The sequence below is a fragment of the Schistocerca serialis genome, chromosome 1, assembly GCF_023864345.2.
Source record: "Schistocerca serialis cubense isolate TAMUIC-IGC-003099 chromosome 1, iqSchSeri2.2, whole genome shotgun sequence".
Taxonomy (NCBI): Eukaryota; Metazoa; Arthropoda; class Insecta; order Orthoptera; family Acrididae; genus Schistocerca; species Schistocerca serialis.
Window position 1 is genome coordinate 748177311 of NC_064638.1, and position 19750 is coordinate 748197060.

A 19750-nucleotide genomic window follows, 5' to 3' on the forward strand; every position below is an offset into this window, starting at 1 on the left:
TGTCAAACAAAAACATAGTACCGTTTTGATTAGAGCGGTTATAAAAATCAGGCTGTTTTAATAAAGATACAATTTGTATCTCGCTTACCTAGTTCAGGAAAGTGTTGAGTATTTTTCTCTGAAACTTTGTTTTTGAGGAGCTTCAGTTTATACTGGAAAGCGTTTATTTTGCTGATCATATCGTTGATGAGATTGTTTTCTTTTTGGAGTTTGAGACTTAAATCATTTAGGAGGGCCATAATATCTGCTAAAAATCCTAAATCAGCTACCCATTCAGGGTCATGAAAAAGTGGCTCCGGACGTCCTTTGCTCTCGAAAACCTGAGCCACAGTGTGACGTAGTCGAAAAATTCGGGAAATCACTTTCCCTTTGCTCAGCCAGCGCACCTCAGCGTGGTAGGGAATATCTGGATACTCCTCTTCAAAGGAAATCAAAAATTCTTTGAATTGATGATGAGTGAGTCCATGAGAACGAATGTAGTTCACGATACGCACCACTACCTTCATCATATCTTGAAGACCGATAACTTTCGCACAAAGAGCCTCTTGCTGTGCAAAACAATGAACGGAAGGTAAATTCGGCATTTTAAGTTTTTTTCCGCAGTATGCCAATAAACCCTTTTGCTTTACCGCACATTGCTGGTGCCCCGTCTGTGGTTACGGAAAACAGCTTTTCCCAAGGGAGTCCTATTCCTTCAGCTGCCATTTCAACAGCTGCTAAAATATCCGCCCCTGTAACAGTATCCTTCAACGAAATCATATCCAGGAGCTCTTCCGTTACATGTAGGTCGTCGTCTACGCCACGCAAAAATATTGCTAACTGAGCCGTGTCGTTAATATCCGTGGACTCATCAAGTGCGATGGAGTACGCTAGGAAGTTTTCAATTTTGGCTGCTAGTTGTTCATGCAAATTCTCAGCAATGTCGTTGATTCTCCGATGTACTGTCATTCTGGAAAGTGGTATTCTGCTGTACGCGGGAGCTAATGTGGGATTCATTGTCTCTACTACGTCCAACATAATGTTTTTTATTAATGGTCCGTCCATAAATGGCCTCCCAGCTCTTGCTAAATGTAGAGCAACTTTGTAACTAGCTCTGAGAGTCCTTTCGCAACACCCCTCATCTTCTTCACCCTAAAGTGGAGAAAAAAAGATGTGTTAGAAATAATTTATGCGAAAACGAAAACTAAGGAATCTAAACAAATGTTATTTCTTTTCGCATGACCTTTAACCAAAATATACATGCTAAAGTACTTGCAACAAATCTCGTTTGTATATACAGAATTCTCTTCTGCAAGAGTTTGCAACTTCCGTAATTCTTCCTCTCTGGCATCCCCTGTTATATCACTATACTTTTCTGAATGCAATTTGCTGTAGTACCTTTCAATAGACGATTTTCTGACACACGTAATTAGTGTACCGCAGATTAGACATTTGGATTTATCGTCACAACGCACAAAAAAGTAGGAGAGTTCCCATTCCTGTTTAAATTGACTTTCGGCAATTTTCCCTTTTTTTGGAGCAGATGGTTCCATTATTCTGGTAATTGTTTTGCGCTTACGTATTCCAATGTTGACTAAGCCGTCTGGCAGCGCATTCGGCAGCGCACAGCGTCGGCCTCACGTAGCAAGCCGAGTTGAGGCGAAGTATGCCGAGTTGAACCGATGCACTGTGCAGGCACTCGCTGCACCTCGCTTTGCACACGTGCGGTTTTCCGTGTTTGTGCGGCCCTGCTCTAGTGCATTGTAGTTTTTAACAATGCAGCTATCCGCCCCTTCAAAGCTTCCACCGTTTCATTCAGAGTAGCTTGTCGTGTCTGGCATTTGTGTAAACTCCATCTTCTATTACACCACAAAAGAAAGGAAACACACACACACACACAGGAAATAAACCATACTTAATCTATACGCCATATCATAGGCCATTGAGGTTCTGTGCACTGGTGTGTTTCTGACCAAACCTTCTACAAGTACTACAAGTAGCTGACAGCTTGAACACATGGCAAGTCATGCCCAGACAAATTACAGAACACTTTTAACGTACTGTGAAAGTCCCTACTGTTCAACATGGCCCTATGAAAACACAGAACAAGAAAGCAAACAAAGATCAGTCACCCATCACACTGTATTGTTACGAACTTCAGCTCGTAAATGTTAACCTCACATCGATGCTGCATGGATAGTTGGCCGCTGTTGTCCTCGATGTGTGGATGTGACACCAGCTGTAGACGTCTGTACCACTGGCAACAAGTTGCTGATGCCAGATATGGGAGTCTGGTCCCAGACTCCTATAGTCATCAGGAGAGAACAAGGCAGGATGTGGTGGTGAGGTGCTAGTTACACTTGAGAGAGCCAGGAAAACATCACTGACAATAACACATTTACTAGGAAATAACACAGGACAGTCTTCCAAACCACCATGCCACAGCCGTTTGGCGGAGCAACGTCTCGTCAGTGGCGTTCAGCTGGCGTACTCTTGTCTCGCAGTACTGCCAGCACGGCGAATATTTGGGTGGCAGCTGCTACGGCACGGGGCGGCTGGTGTCCACAGATTCAGGGGGCCTCCATGTCTGTGTATCGATGTCCAAAGTGCTCCCGTTGACATCTCTGCGGCCAGAAAAAGATCCTGCAAGAGTGGGACGAACGACGACTGAAGAGAATTGTTCAACGTAACAGAAGTGCATCCCTTGCTGCAGATTTCAATGTTGGGCCATCAAGAAGTGTCAGCGTGTGAACCATTCAACGAAACATCATCGATATGGGCTTATGGAGCCGAAGGCCCACTCGTGTACACTTGATAATTGCACGACACAAAGCTTTACGCTTCGCCTGGGCCCGTCAACACCGACATTAGACTGTTGATGACTGGAAACATGTTTCCTGGTCGGACGAGTCTCGTTTCAAATTGTATCGAACAAATGGATGTGTATGGGTATGGAGACAACCTCATGCATCCATGGACTCAGCATGTCAGCAAGGGACTGTTCAAACTGGTGGAGGCTCTGTAATGGTGTGTGGCGTGTGCAGCTGGAGTGATATGAGACTCCTGATACATCTGACATATTACACGTACGTAAGCACCCTGTCTGATCACCTGCTTCCATTTATGTCCATCGTGCATTCCGACGGACCTAGGCAATTTCAGAAGCACAATGCTCCATCCCACACGTTCAGAATTGCTGGAGAGTAGCTCCAGGAACACTCATCTGAGTTTAAAAACTTCCGCTGGCCACCAAACTCCCCAGACATGAACATTATTGAGAATATCTGGGACGCCATGCAAAGTGCTGTACAGAAGAGATCTTCATACCCTCACGGATTTACAGACAGCCCTGCTGTGTTGATGGTGTCAATTCCCTCCAGCACTACTTCAAATATTAGCCAAGTCCATCCCACGTCCTGTTGCGGCACTTCTGCGTGCTCGCGGTGGCCCTACATGATATTAGGCAGGTGTACCAATTTTTTTGGCCCTTCAGTGTACAAAGAATGCGCAGTTCACCAGACAAACACAAAACTATTACAAAAAAGCATACTTCAGACTTGAATCAGACTGTATATTAACCAATCCAATTCTACAAAAAGTACAATAGTCAGTAAATATTTAAATTTTGAAATTAAGTATTATTTGGTGGAACACTGCTTCTATACATCCAGTGGATATGTAGAAAGACAAAATGATACCCTTAAGCGATTTAATATTGACTTATATAGTTGTTACAGTAATATTACATGATATTATTTCTTGCTGAAATCTGTTGTACTGGTTTCAAGACTGTGTATAGTTTTTAGGATTCGTCAAACTTATGTTGTACATTGCGCAATTTGATTTTTCAGGACCAAGTCATTACGCTGAGATTCGCTCCTAGAAGTTTTGAAATCACGTCTACTTGTTCAGTACACTATGTCTGAGTGACAAGCGATTATCATATAGATAGTAGGTAAACAGCGTCTTTTGGAAGAAACGATAGTAGTGGAGCAACCTTATTGCCAGCTCACTCTGCACTGTTGCCAAATTTATTCAAGATGGCGGAGATGATGTCATCCAAGATGGCGGCATGTAGACTTAGAAACAGCGCATGACGTCATCCAAGACGGCGGATTATGGCGGGAAGATAGACAAATTGTGCTGTGACCACTAACCTAACCCTCCAGAAAAATGGTGGGACGTTTGAATTTTGGCGGGAAAATAGGTCAATTGGGCTAAGTCCACTAACCTGACTCTCCAGAAGAAATTGGCGCCAAATTCAAATTCCAGCTGGATAATGCATGCAAAAACTACTTGTCTTTATTATTATTCATTATTATTCATTATCATTTATTATTATTTGTTATTATTATTTATTGTTATTTATTATTTATTGTTATTTATTATCATTTATTATTATTTATTATTACTGGCCTACCTCCACTAACACAGAAAATCGCTCCATGTTCAAATTCACACGCCATAATCTCTGAAAAACCGTACTTCTATTTATTATTATTATTATCATTTACTATTATTTATTAGCATTTATTATGATTTATTATTATTTAATCAAGATCCATGACAAAAAATCTCTCACAAATTCAAATTCAAACACGATAATCTGTCACACCTACGACAAAAAAAAGAGACCAATTGGGCCATGTGCACTAAGCTAAGTCCACCTCATCCTACGAAGTTTGAATTTTTCGCCCTCACTTATTGTTTCACTACTAAGCTATGAAAATCGCGTCAAATAGTAATAAAGTGCACTTTTACTAACGTAAGTCACCTCCTGTGACTTCGTGGGAAAAGAACTGAAGTCTTTATTTCAAACAGTACCGTCATCACTTGCTCTCCAACGGAGTTAATACACATCTTAGAGATCGCAGTCCAGTCGCCACGAGGGCCCCAGTCCAACTGAATTAGTTCATATGGTCGCCGCCGACCCGCGCCGGACCGCGCGCCACCAGCAAGCGAGTGGTCGCCTCACGTGACGGCCGTCGGATGCATCAGCGCCTGCTGCCGGTCCAGCGGCCGCTCACGTCACAGCCTACTGGCGCCGACTCGCGTCGCCGTCCCCCGCTGGTCCAGCGATGTAAACATGTTTTCGTGGACAGTGGAGTCCGCCTCCGCCGACCAGCTGGCGCCAAAGCTGTTCGCTGGACAGGTTGGATCCTGCCGACTTCATAACAGTAGGTCGGTTGATCCAGTACCTGGTTGACAAAGAACGCCCTGCTGCACGTTTGGCGCCAAAGTTTGCTCGAGAGTGGAATCCGCCATGACGTCACAACAGGTGGTCCAGCACATGTGCTCGCCACGACGTCCCTCGCTAAGTTAATTGATCACGCGACTCTCATTATTCAATCCACATTCTGCACTTGCCTAATCCAAGATCGTCGCGAAAACACACGTCCGTACACATGAGCCATCGCGCGCGCCTGGTTTAGTACCGCCGCAAGTGAGTGTAACAAAGTTCGCATGACTACTTAATTAAATTGATCAATTAATTAACCTCTCTGATGCAGAAAAGTGCCACGTCCACCTAGACTTGGAGTCAATTTTCGCCAGTGCCACGCCCACCTGGACTTGAAATGAAATAGTTAAAGTCCCTACCGACCACCACGTCTCCTTACCGACCCATGTTCGTTGGCGAACATGTACTAATGTGTACTGCCGTTTACTAACGTGTACTAACCTACATTAACTTATCACATTTTGTCTATACAAATAAGCCAAGTTTGAATTCGGATGGTCAGTTGGTGTTTCGCTACCAACACAAGAAAATTGTGGCAAACGAAGCCACTAACTTAAATCACCTGTGATGACTCAAAATCGTCGGCTTTGCCTCTCTCTCACACCACAAGCGCGAGACCGCCCATCTCACAGCCTGGACCTTTATACTCGCGTCGGACATACTCCTCTGTAAATATTCTAGCTAAACTATGACCCAAATACTGTGGTTCAATCCACACGGTCTAGGACATGGACAGAGCATGCCGTACAAAATCACCATTTTACATCAGAGCACCCTCAGTCGACCCAAGTCGCTCTCAGAACAGTTCAGCTGATTCGAGAGCCTTTTCCCGTTGGCAGAAACGTGTCAGTCTTTCTGATCAGAGCCTGCTCCCTTTTCTACAAACATCCCCAGACTCGCGTATTAGAAGACCAAAACCATTTTTAATATAACATTATAAAATTCACCTCGTAATCGTCGATATTAAGCACAGTGCTAGTACTTTAGCGTGCCATAGACCTCTGACTAACTAGAATTCCTGCCCTGCACAGACATTAACATGGACTGATGCACGGCCTCTCACAGGAAACTATAACTTGCACCTTGTAAATCATATTCTTACAGTCGATAGGTTAACATTGAAAGATTTTAAATAAAATACAGCCAAAACACAAGGAAACTAGACGAGCCTGGTGGCGTTGTGGTGACTTTCCAAACTACCCCACTCCCCCCGGAAGTGAATGACGGCCTCTACATTTAAACTCATATGTCGCAATGACCCAATAGTTGATAACTCTGCATACCATTTCTAGTGATTGTTCATTTTGCACACAAGCATGGGATCACCGTTTTCGGTGCTAGCAACCCCAGAAGTTGTGGTCCATCAACCAAAATTTCTTCCCCAACTCAAACAAGCATTGTCACTCAATCATTATGTGGTACCCAATGCACGGATGGGATGGATAAGACACCACCGATCTACTGTAATATTATCCATCACAGCTGATATCGCGAAAAATTTTGCAGTAAGTCCAACACTGGCCAATCATGTGACAGCATGTTTTCCTAATTTCGGTATCATAGCTTCTACTTTGCAAGTATCATTGCGAGCATTGATAGATGACTGCTCAGTACGTCCATTCACGCTATTCTCGAACATATAAAAACGATCAAAGTATACCAGACAACAATATACATATTTCTAAGACCTTGCGCATAGTACTTGATCAATCTCTCTGCGTATGGCGGTCACAGAGCAATCTCGCCCTCTTACGTTAAAAGACCATCCACACTTCGACATTGAGCAGCCTACCCCACAACATCGCTACCCAATTAATCCTCAACCGAGCAGACGAATATAGCTACACTTCACTTCTCTTGACTGAATAGAGCTTTCCCAGTCCTACCCCCTCCAAGTGCACCACATTTCTCGAGATGTAACCAAGTCTTGGAGCTTAGCACATCATATCGATCTATAGTAACAGATCTCAAAGTGCCTTAATTTAATAGCATACAGTTAAGAAGAACAAGAACGGAGTGATATTTATACGCAATGTAGTTCGACTCATTTGTATGTAAATCATCCAATCTATCATGTGCAAAGTACTGTAGCTGCATATGACTAGAACGCAGGCTATATCATGTGACTAAAGCATCCACATAGAACACTGGAAAAAAAATTGACCTTCAGCAACTTGTCCTTCTCTAGAATAAATGAGTCAATGTTTAAATCGTACCTAGTTACAGCTCTATCTCAATTGATCATCCCATACACTCTCTGTTATCGTTTAACACAGATGTAAATAAGTTTAGACATGAATGATTCTCTGTCCTCCTGGAAAGCATCAAATACAGTATCCAACTCGTGTGTATCACTCTACCTCAGTAGACATACACTATAATACGAACTCAATGAGAAAAAAATTGACTACCTTCCTGATTCCGCTCACTTCGATGTCATCATTTTCCTACATTCCTCTTGTTGCCGCATACTTGACTCCATGTACAAATTGCTCTGTGGGAACCAGAAGATAAGTAAGCACGTCATTTTCAGCACATTTCGGTGTATATTAGGTTAGTTTATACGTATGCGCTAATCAGTTTTCGCATTTCTTTCGATTTTATGTCAGATCCATCCATGCGACCGCGACATAACCTATCGTTCTGTGTTCTAAAATTGCCTGTAAATGTAACCCAGGCATATCCAGTCCCCTCCACATTCGGAGAGCGCTTGCTCTGGTTTCTGTATGTCTGTGTACATGCACGCCTCGCGGATGGCTCCCAGGACCCAGTCTCATCAGCTGGTGGACAAAACTTCGAGCATAGAATACTTGTCCAGATGTAATGCGTGCTTGGTCCACCCACGAACCCTATTGCAGATGCTTCGTGTGGTGGATCCGCCCACGACACAGCTCTGGATATATAGTACCCAGCAGATCCACACCCGAATGCTAACTCGGGTGTTGTATACTGTGGATCTGCATTCGAATACAGCATCCTACCTTGCGCGAGGTGGATCCACCTTCAAACACACCCCATGCGCGGCATAATGTGGATCCACATCTGTACACCGCTCCAGATATAACTCGCGGCGGATCCACTATTGAACGTTAAGTCGAGTCTACAGCCGGTCCTGGGGGAAAAAATTTGATTGATGGACCACAACTTCTGGGGTTGCTAGCACCGAAACGGTGAGCCCGTATTTGTGTGCAAAATGAACAATCACTAGTAATGGAATGCAGAGTTATCAACTATTGGGTCATTGCGACATATGAGTTTAAATGTAGAGGCCGTCAATCACTTCCGGGGGGGAGTGGGGTAGTTTGGAAAGTCACCACAACGCCACCAGGCTCTTCTAGTTTCCTTGTTGTCACTGTCCTTTATTTAAAATCATTCAATGTTATGCTATAGAGTTAAGACGGTGACAGACGACGCGTGTGGCCTGGCTCGGATAGTCACATTCGGCGTCTAGGTGATATGAATTTCTCAGGTGTTAGGTGTGAATGCGGCTGTCAGCAAGTCATGTTTGAGGGGTTGTAAGGTGTCAGGCAAATCCAACACCTTCCATGAAAACCCTGACATGATAAGCAAATCCAGCAGTATGTCACATAGCTCCAAATAAATCCTGACATTAAATTAACCAAAGTAATAAGATCAACGAGTGAGCAAATGGAATACCACAGACTAACACAAGAATGTCTAAATGCATGCCATACCTTCCCACCGTGAAACAGACGCAGTTCCGAGGGAAGAAACCAGAACAGAAACCGAGAGCAGAACCGTGTTAAACTAGAAGGCCCTACGATAAGGGATGGACACCCACATCACCTGTCGACCACCAGGACCACCCCCCCAGCCCATGTTAAAAGATAGAGCCCTCCAGAAGAACAGTATAGATCTTACGATAACACTAAAAGGGCCACACCAGCTGCAAGGTTTAGCGTGAGACTTTTTCGCGTCTCTGTTACGTTGCAAACGTTAAAAACATTGCCCCACCACGAAAAGTATAACGTTTCTCATTGGATAGACAGAATTTTGTAGGTGGAGCTTAAGATTAACATTAAGACCCTGATTGGTCAGTTGAAAACGCAGCCAGATAGCTTTTTTTAAACCAACTTCAGTAAATTGTAGTAAGGAGAAGTTAGGAGAGAGTTGCTTCCGAGACGGCGAGCTGTATGGAGCTGCGCTGCCCACCGCCCCCTGACGCTGCCCAACCAACGACAAGGTAATGAACACACACGATGCCGCATAACGGCGCATAAAGCTTCACTCAGAACTGCAGAAGTCTCATCTGTTACACCCCCTTTTTACGTAATACTAGTGTCGATCGTCAATTAAATCTCATGATGTTCACATTTGCTACTTGAAGTAAAAATCTGAAACGCGATGATTTTCCTGTTATATAATTATTGAGAAGCCACTGTAATTGACGACAAGTTAGATAAGTAATGAAAGATAATTGAGGGTCACTGTAGACCATTTTGATAGTTTTCTCTTTTGTGAAACTTAATTTAAACCTAGATTATAGATGTGATATGGCATAGGTCATCCTTTGATCCATTATAGAACTTGGAAACCCATTCAGGGAATATTCGTTCACATTTTTGTTGAACGCAGTTGGTTTTTATCATCCTGTATTAAAACATTTCCTTTTATCAATAGTGCAATTTATAAACAATGTTTTGTGAGTAGAATAAAATTTCCAATGGTAAACTTAACTGCTTTTTCGACGTTATTTTACCAGCTAACTAAAAGTAGGAAAGCCTTGAACCCCTTCCACTAAATTTAGTTAGTATTAAGATTCTTTCACAGGGAGTGCAGTGGAACTGACGCTGAAATCATTAGGTATTTGGTTATATCATCGCTAGTCTCACTGAACTCTTCTGAACTCTACATGTCATGTGTGGTCTGGCGTCTCCTTACCAGCAACAGGTCCCAGGTTCAAACTAGTCAATTCCCTAAAATACAAGCTCAGAGCGTCGTTGCGCGAATGTGGTAGGGAGACACGACTTAGAACAAACAGACGCCACGCAGAATGTTAGAGGGTCGAACAGAGACCTTTGAGCGAATTGAGAGCTATCAGACGTGTGACTTAGTGTGGGACAGGTTGATTGCGCACGTCTGTTGAGTCATTTTGCTATGCATTATTTGGACAGATTACGAGTACTGATGGTGTTTACAGTTATGTGTACTGCATTATTTAGGAGCAGTTTGATATTGTGCACTGAAATTAGGACCTGTTTGCGTGTCTGCCGACTGTGTAACATGACACCAGGTACACCAGCGTGAGTGTTTTTTGTATGAGAGTGTTAGATATACTCGAAGCACAAAAAAAATCTACGTTAAGTATTTGCGGGACCTTATAGAATATGAGAGAGTTCGAGTTGGTTCTTCTTTTTTCTACTTGGAGGATTTGTTAGATCGAATTGCTGAGACAAGTAGCTATGAGAGCGCGATGGATTTGATTGCAGCATATCTCCGTCTCTCAGCGGTTAACTACAGGTGGGGCGAGCGATGTTCTCGGCTTAGGTACTGGGGGTGTGCTCTGGCCATAAACTACACCGTGTGGATTGAACAACAGTATTTGGGTCATAGTTTAGCTAGAATATTTACAGAGGAGAATGTGCGACGCGAGTATAAAGGTCCAGGCTGTGAGATGGGCGATCTCGCGCTTGTGGCGTGAGAGAGAGGCAAAGCCGACGATTTTGAGTCATCACAGGTGATTTAAGTTAGTGGCTTCGTTTGCCACAATTTTCTTGTGCTGGTAGCGAAACACCAACTGACCATCCGAATTCAAACTTGGCTTATTTGTATAGACAAAATGTGATAAGTTAATGTAGGTTAGTACACGTTAGTAAACGGCAGTACACATTAGTACATGTTCGCCAACGAACATGGGTCGGTAAGGGGACGTGGTGGTCGGTAGGGACTTTAACTATTTCATTTCAAGTTCAGGTGGACGTGGCACTGGCGAAAATTGACTCCAAGTCTAGGTGGACGTGGCACTTTTCTGCATCAGAGAGGTTAATTAATTGATCAATTTAATTAAGTAGTCATGCGAACTTTGTTACACTCACTTGCGGAGGTACTAAACCAGGCGCGCGCGATGGCTCATGTGTACGGACGTGTGTTTTCGCGACGATCTTGGATTAGGCAAGTGCAGAATGTGGATTGAATAATGAGAGTCGCGTGATCAATTAACTTAGCGAGGGACGTCGTGGCGAACACATGTGCTGGACCACCTGTTGTGACGTCATGGCGGATTCCACTCTCGAGCAAACTTTGGCGCCAAACGTGCAGCAGGGCGTTCTTTGTCAACCAGGTGCTGGATCAACCGACCTACTGTTATGAAGTCGGCAGGATCCAACCTGTCCAGCGAACAGCTTTGGCGCCAACTGGTCGGCGGAGGCGGACTCCACTGTCCACGAAAAGACGTTTACATCGCTGGACCAGCGGGGGACGGCGACGCGAGTCGGCGCCAGTAGGCTGTGACGTGAGCGGCCGCTGGACCGGCAGCAGGCGCTGATGCATCCGACGGCCGTCACGTGAGGCGACCACTCGCTTGCTGGTGGCGCGCGGTCCGGCGCGGGTCGGCGGCGACCATATGAACTAATTCAGTTGGACTGGGGCCCTCGTGGCGACTGGACTGCGATCTCTAAGATGTGTATTAACTCCGTTGGAGAACAAGTGATGACGGTACTGTTTGAAATAAAGACTTCAGTCCTTTTCCCACGAAGTCACAGGAGGTAACTTACGTTAGTAAAAGTGCACTTTATTACTATTTGACGCGATTTTCATAGCTTAGGAGTGAAACAATAAGTGAGGGCGAAAAATTCAAACTTCGTAGGATGACGTGGACTTAGGTTAGTGCACATGGCCCAATTGGTCCCTTTTTTTTTCGTAGGTGTGACAGATTATCGTGTTTGAATTTGAATTTGTGAGAGATTTTTTGTCATGGATCTTGATTAAATAATAATAAATCATAATAAATGCTAATAAATAATAGTAAATGATAATAATAATAATAAATAGAAGTACGGTTTTCCAGAGATTATGGCGTGTGAATTTGAACATGGAGCGATTTTCTGTGTTAGTGGAGGTAGGCCAGTAATAATAAATAATAATAAATGATAATAAATAACAATAAATAATAAATGACAATAAATAATGATAATAAATAATAATAAATTATGAATGTTAATGAATAATAATAAAGACAAGCATGGTTCTGCAGCCATTATCGACTTGGAATTTGAATTTGGCGTGAATTTTCTAATGGAGGTAGGCCAATAATAATAAATAATAATAATAAATAATAATAAATGATAATGAATTATAATAAATGATAATGAATAATAATAAAGACAAGTAGTTTTTGCATGCATTATCCAGCTGGAATTTGAATTTGGCGCCAATTTCTTCTGGAGAGTCAGGTTAGTGGACTTAGCCCAATTGACCTATTTTCCCGCCAAAATTCAAACTTCCCACCATTTTTCTGGAGGGTTAGGTTAGTGGACACAGCACAATTTGCCTATCTTCCCGCCATAAGCCGCCGTCTTGGATGACGTCATGCGCTGTTTCTAAGTCTACATGCCGCCATCTTGGATGACATTATCTCCGCCATCTTGAATAAATTTGGCAACAATGCAGAGTGAGTTGGCACGAAGGTTGCCCCACTTCTAACGATGCGATACAAATATTCACATGAATGATGATCTTGCAGCATAAAGCTGAAGGCTGCTGTAAATCGTCTTTTTCGCCCAAGTTCAACATTGAAATAAGCTATTCTATTACAAGAGCAAAGATTGCATGGAAAGCATAGTTTTAACATTAATGTATAAATTTTACTGATGATTAAGCTCCGTGGCTCTGGGTTATATTACTTTAACAAATATGGCAACCAGCCCCCTTTTTACGTGTTTTTATTTATAGCAACACGTGTTTCGGGCTTCATACCTCTTCAGTTAGAGTAATACGTACTTAAATCTTAAATTATCAAAAGAATTGAAGTTTTGATACTGCATTTGTCATGTAGGAACTACAATTTTGTTTCTTTACTTGCAGTCAGCCACCTGTTTGGTCGTATTTGTGCGTGTTTTATTAGTGATTTTGAAGTATTAAATTTTCTTTCATTCACACACGAAGTTGGTGTCTGTATTCTTGGATCTCTTCACATGACTTGCACGCCAGACCAGCCAATGTTGTAGTCAAAAAGCATTCTTTATCGGTTATAGACTGCCGGCTAGGCACACTTTAAAAGCGTCACCTACAGCGACCAAAGGGCAGTGTGGGAATATGGTCAAGTGAGGTCCTGGGGGTTCCAGTAGGAACTTCTCTCTTCTCTCGGCCTCCTATCTGATAACACGCAAACTTTCTTCATGTCACCACCACTTCAATATGCTAGCCCCTCTGTATCCCGGGTACTGAGTTATAATGAGCTAATTACCCTACTTAACTCTCATCATACCTTCACTAGATGCCCATTCCTTCATCTTACCCTATGTTTCACACACTTACTATACTTCATAAGTTATATTTTTACAGTACACACTCTTAAACGCGATGTACATGTGCAGGTAAACAAATGATAACAAGTTCAGAAAAATTGGATATTTGTTCAAAAGAAAGGTCTTCACAAATTGAGCAAGTCAGTAACGTCTTCGTCCACCTCTGACCCTTAAGCAAGCGTTGTTGGGCTTGGTATTGACAGACAAGAGTTTTTGGATGTCCTCCTGAGAGATATTGAGTCAAATTCAGTCCAATTTGCGCGTTACATCGTCAAAATTCCGAGATGGTTGGACAGCCTTGCCCATAATGCTCCAAATGTTCTTAATTGGGGAGAGATCCGGTGACCTTGCTGGCCAAGGTAGGATTTGGTATCCACGAAGACAAGCAGCAGAAACTCTCACCATGTGTGGGTAAGCATTGTCTTATTGAAATGTGAGTCCAAGATGGCTTGTCATCAAGGGCAACAAAACAGGGAGTAGAATATTTTAGATGTGCCGTTGTGCTGTAAGGGTGCTGCGAAATACAACCAAAGGGGTCCCACAATGAGAAAAATGACTTCCCAAGCCATCACTCGTGGTTGTCAGGCCGTACGATGAGCAACAATCAGGTTGGTTGGTATCCTACCTCTGTCCTGAGCGTCTCCAGACACGGCTTCGCTGATCATTAGGGCTCAATTCAAAGTTGGACCCATCACTGAAGACAATTCTACTTCAGTCAATGAGATTCCAGACCGAGGACGTGTCTGGAGAATCCCCAGACAACTGTGGGATACCAACCTGACTGTCGCCAACCATACAACTCGACAACCAGGAGTGGAGATATGGGATACCATTTCGTTTCATAGCAAGGACGCCTTACAGCACAGCATGCATGGACAATACTCTACGCCTCGTTTTGTTTCCCGTCATTTCAAACGATCCTAGGCTAACATTTCAGCAAGATAATGCTCTCCCACACACGGCAAAAGCTTCGGCTGTTTGTTGTCGTGCTTTCAAACCCCACCTTGGCGAGCAACGTCGCCAGATATCTCCCAAATTGAGAAGGTTTAGAGCATTATGTTCCGGACCTTCAAATCATTTCGGGATTTTGACTATCTAACCCACCAGTAGGACATAATTTGATACGACATCCCTCAGGAGGACATCGACCAACTCTATCAATCAGTGCCAAACCGAATAACTGTTTGGATAAGATCCATAGGTAGACCAATGTGTTATTGACTTGCTCAATTTGTGACGATATTTCTCTTCAATAAATGACCCATTTTTTAAAAATGTAATAATTTGTTTGTCTCTACAAGTGCCTCGTATTTACCTATTTCCGTCCCATTCGGATAATTCCTTCGTGGTGCGTCGTTTTTTTGTCCTTAGAGTGTATTACAATGTTCTTCAGAATAGAAGGCAATTGCATCTAACGAGTAATATATTTTAAATATGCAATTCGTGAAGCGTATTAAATAAACAAAATTGTCATTTGTACAGGGCAGCTGCAGCATTCAGATTGCGGTCTATGCTTTTAACGATGTGCTAATCGAAGATTGAAATGCGTACTCGTATAAGGCCCACTGAAGATGAGCGAAAGCATAAAGCGTCTGGCAATAAATCAAAATACATCAAAAGTGTGTGGTTGTTATCTTTTTAAAAGTTATAAAGCACAATGTGTTGAATGGTTTATCGAAACTAAATCTGACATTCAGATCGAAAGGAACTTTCGAACAGGCTGGAGAGAAAACCCTCACGGTCACCTATCTACACCGGTTAAATGAAAATGTCAGTTTCCTAAAAAAACGTGGCATTAACCGAAGAATCCATTTTTCATGCGTTTGGTAGGTTAAATAAAAAACTACTGTTTGGGGCGCAACCACTGCACGTATGGTAGGTGAGGAAACAGCTGTATGTGTGATGATTTTTGGGTGTTAGTCACACTGTTAAGCCATACTATTTTTACAGAAAAATCTGTTAACATTCTCAAACATCATTTACCACAATACTGAGCTGAGATTGTGTATGTGAGCTTCTCCTGACCGATCGTTTCTGGAACAAGGGAATGACGAAAGTGACCTGATTGACTGACGTAATTAGTAACCCGGTGTTTGGCCTTTGTTTATGAGGATCATCACAGGTCTAGTTTTCCAAACTCCTGTAAATTATACCAATGATGTGAAGATTCGAATCAATCTTGTCATTGCTGCATTTGATGCAGATACGTTGTGCTCAGTGGAGGTGGAGATGGAATACAGATTAAATGTTGCTGACACCACTAAAAGAGTACACATTTAAATAGACAAAAAATTAAGAGTAGGTGAATCACACGTAATAACTCTTTTGTATATTTTATTTTATTCCGATTATATAGTTAATGAAACTGTGATGTGCATTCTGTAAGGCAATGTACTTAAATATATTTCAGAGATTTCTTTCACAGCACTTGTTTGCTTATTCCTGTCATGATCTTCATATTTCTTTCTGTTTTTCAGCTATCACTTCAAACCTCTCATTGGTGTGTGACACCATATTTAAAATATGCTGTCCGTGATTTTGGGCTACTATCCTGTGTTGCGGTTATTACTCGCCTTAGACACAGATACGCGCCTTAGTCGTGCAGCTATGATTTTCATCTCTTCAAAGGCTGAAGATAATTAAGTACCAGGTGTAGAATCCGTCATTCTACAGAGACACCCTCGCCTCCAGGTGGAAAAGTGTCCACAGAGAAATAACAGTGCACTGTCGCTTGGCTTTCAGTTTTAAACGTGGCATTTGTTTTTGCCGTACTACGAGTGTTTCCATTTTCTTTGCAGCCAACCCCCGTAAGTTGTCTTTCGGTAAATTGTGCGATTGCGAAGGAACCTGAGGGACCGGGCAGCCGTCTACAAAAGCGGTCTTGTGTTGTGACATCCGGCACCGCAACAGGTGGCGGAATATGGTCTTGTGACGTGTTTTTTATGACGCTGTAACACGCTTTTATGGGAGTCGCACGTGGACGAGGTAAGTAAGCATTGTCCCTCCACACTTGAATTTCGTTACAGTAAATAGTGTGGGGACTTAATCTTGCACAGTATATTCATGTTCAGTTTCTCCAGGGAACGGAAAAAAATTGTCAAGTTTTTTTGCTGTTAACGGTGTTTCTACAATATACCTGCAAATTGCTTCATTGGGTCTCCGGTTCTGTTGTTTTGTGCTAATTACAGATCTCAGACATAAATTAATTTCCTTACAACCAGAGTTTAGCATTACAACAAATATTTACTTCTGTATCGTCTATGCTACAGCGTGTAAGGTGGGTGTTTTCTGTGGGGTGTTCAAGTTTTAATCAAACCATACATTTATTATTACTCCTGCATCATAATAAAAACAAACAACTGCGCAGTTTATATTGGAACTGAAACTGAGTAATGTTCGTCAGCTTGAGACCCTTGTCAAAACGGATTAACAGTGCACTTCGTCACAGAGTAGTACTATCAAAAAGAGTGTCTCACAAAGATACGGGATTAAATAACAATGAAAAAGTCAAGTCTAAGTAAGGAATAAAGTACAGTTATTTATGACGATATTATGTGAGAAAAAACATAATGGATAAGGTAAACAACCTCTACTTATTCCTTTATAAACATTGTTTGATAATAATAATAATAATGCCGTGTGACGAGGGCCTCCCGTCGGGTAGACAGATCGCCTGGTGCAAGTCTTTCGATTTGACGCCACTTGTATGTATATTTCTGTGCTAGAAAATAAATACAGATATTTTGAAATATTGTTTCACTTCCCAGCACTTTAGCGCACAAAACTGATGAGGAACGTAAGCTATGAAGTCTGGTTTGGCTATTAAAACTTTTTATCATTATTAGTTCCTCAATTCCGAAATTCTACTTTTTTTTATCATGGATGGTGTCTCAGAACATCACTTTCACCATTTGGTACTGGGTTAAGCGAACTGACATGCAGTAATGTTTCGGGCAGTATTAATACACCTTGAGGTGATATGACGGTCTGTAGACCTCTAGTATGAATCAAACTATATGTCTCGTGTCTCTACTAGCCTGGCAGTGGCACAACGTGAAAGATTCTGGACAATGCTCTGTCAAGTTTCTGGTGGTTGAATTTCGAGAATGGTGCCTTAGATTGTCACAGAGGTTGGCGCCAAACCTTCACGTTCCAAGCGGAGTTGAATCCCGTATTATAAAAACGCCCCGCCTCAGCTGCCGTTGAAATAGCCGAGCCAGTGCCTTGCCTTGGGGTGCTGGATGGGGGAGCCCGTACGATTGCCAAATGAAATTGACATAATTATCGAACATTGCTTGGCGAAAGGATTTGCTGAGCTGAGGATGAACACAATACAACACTTTGTAAACATAAAAAATTATATTTATTATTGGAAGTTACAGCTTTCAACAAATTTTGTTACCTTTAATTTTTTAGGACAAGTTGTTGCATGCTGCAAACATCAAATTATAATGAATTCAGAATTCTTCTTTTAGCATATCAACGCTAAATTTGTTTCTAGCGGCAGAACAGAAATGATTCACTAGACTGAAGACTCATTCCACATAGACATTACGTATAGAGCCGCCATTATCCTTTTCATAACTTTTTTATGTTAGGCATTTGTTCTCCATTTAAAAACGTTTTCCACATAGGTTTCCCTGCAAAACAGATTGATGAGGCAGCTCAACACTCTTCCAAAACAATACACCTCTGGTACATGGCAATATATATGTGGCAGGAGGTGATAAAATATCTATCTTCTGTCTCTCTGGAGCTAGAAGGTTATAAATCCACAATGATGATACTCGTGAAGATGCTGTTTGTGTACCAAATTTGGCTGAAATAGACAGTTGCGTGTGAGAGGAGATCCCAGACATGCATACATACATATATACTGTCTGATTTACACACACACACATACACATGTATACTGTTAAATGTGTCGACGAAACCATCAGTTCTGATGTCTTTCAAAACACACATGTGTGTTGAAGGATGTCAGATCTGATGGCTTCATCGACACAGTTAGTATACATGTTTTCCTCTTATAGGGTAGTACTGTTCCCTACACATCATGCCCTAGCAATGGGTGGTGTGCATCAGGGTTGTATCAGGAGACCAATCCACACAGACAACAACCACAGCATTCAATGTTTGCAACAGTGTTTCGCCATTTGTCTGAGACACGGTCGTTTCACAAAGCAGGAAATAATGGAGGACGTACTAGAAAAGTTCGGACACCAGACTTGTGATTAACACTGTGGAGGGTGACCACCGTGTCAGTAGCAGGCAGTTGGCCCACCAGTTACAAAACTTTACACACAGGTGTGCAGTAGTTGCACTGAAGTACATTGTAAACATGTTTAACTATCCTATTCGTTGACAAAATTTTCACAAGTATGTGAGACAACTACAAGAAAATATGGCTGGTTGAGATGCAGGATAAGGAACTCATAGGTAAAGTTACTATATTCCCAGCATGACTAATCCGTTTCCATGACCCAACGACAGTGATTGCCAAAAATTAGAGTTTTTATTGTTATGTATGTCAGACGGGCAGATTCCTCCACCTAATGAAAAACTCTAATGTCCACTGGGCACATCGTGTCCTAAATACTAGCTGAAGACGTTTGCAGATCCTACCATTTTTAACAGCATCGTTGTGTTCACTGCCAGTATTGCTGTTGACTCATGAGGTGTGCTAGCGTAAGGACAGCCACTGCATCATCAAAGGTCTGTTCTGGACAGTGACTTTGTCGAATACAATACTCGTGCAACCCTAATAGCAACCTGGCTCAAACTTTACATTTTGCTGCAGCTGGAGCTGCAAAGTGAAGTAATGACTATTCACTCAGAAGTCAGAACCAAAGTCCGCGAGCAGTATTTGAAATGTTTCTCCTGCAAGCAGAGACGGAAGTGTCTCTTTGGTGTAAGGGTAAGCCAGACGACCATGTGGAACATTCTCCATGACAACTGTTACTACCCTTATCACTTACAACGTGTGCAGGGCTTACCAGCGACAGACTTTCCACATTGGGAGCAGTTTCGTCACTTGTTTCTTCAT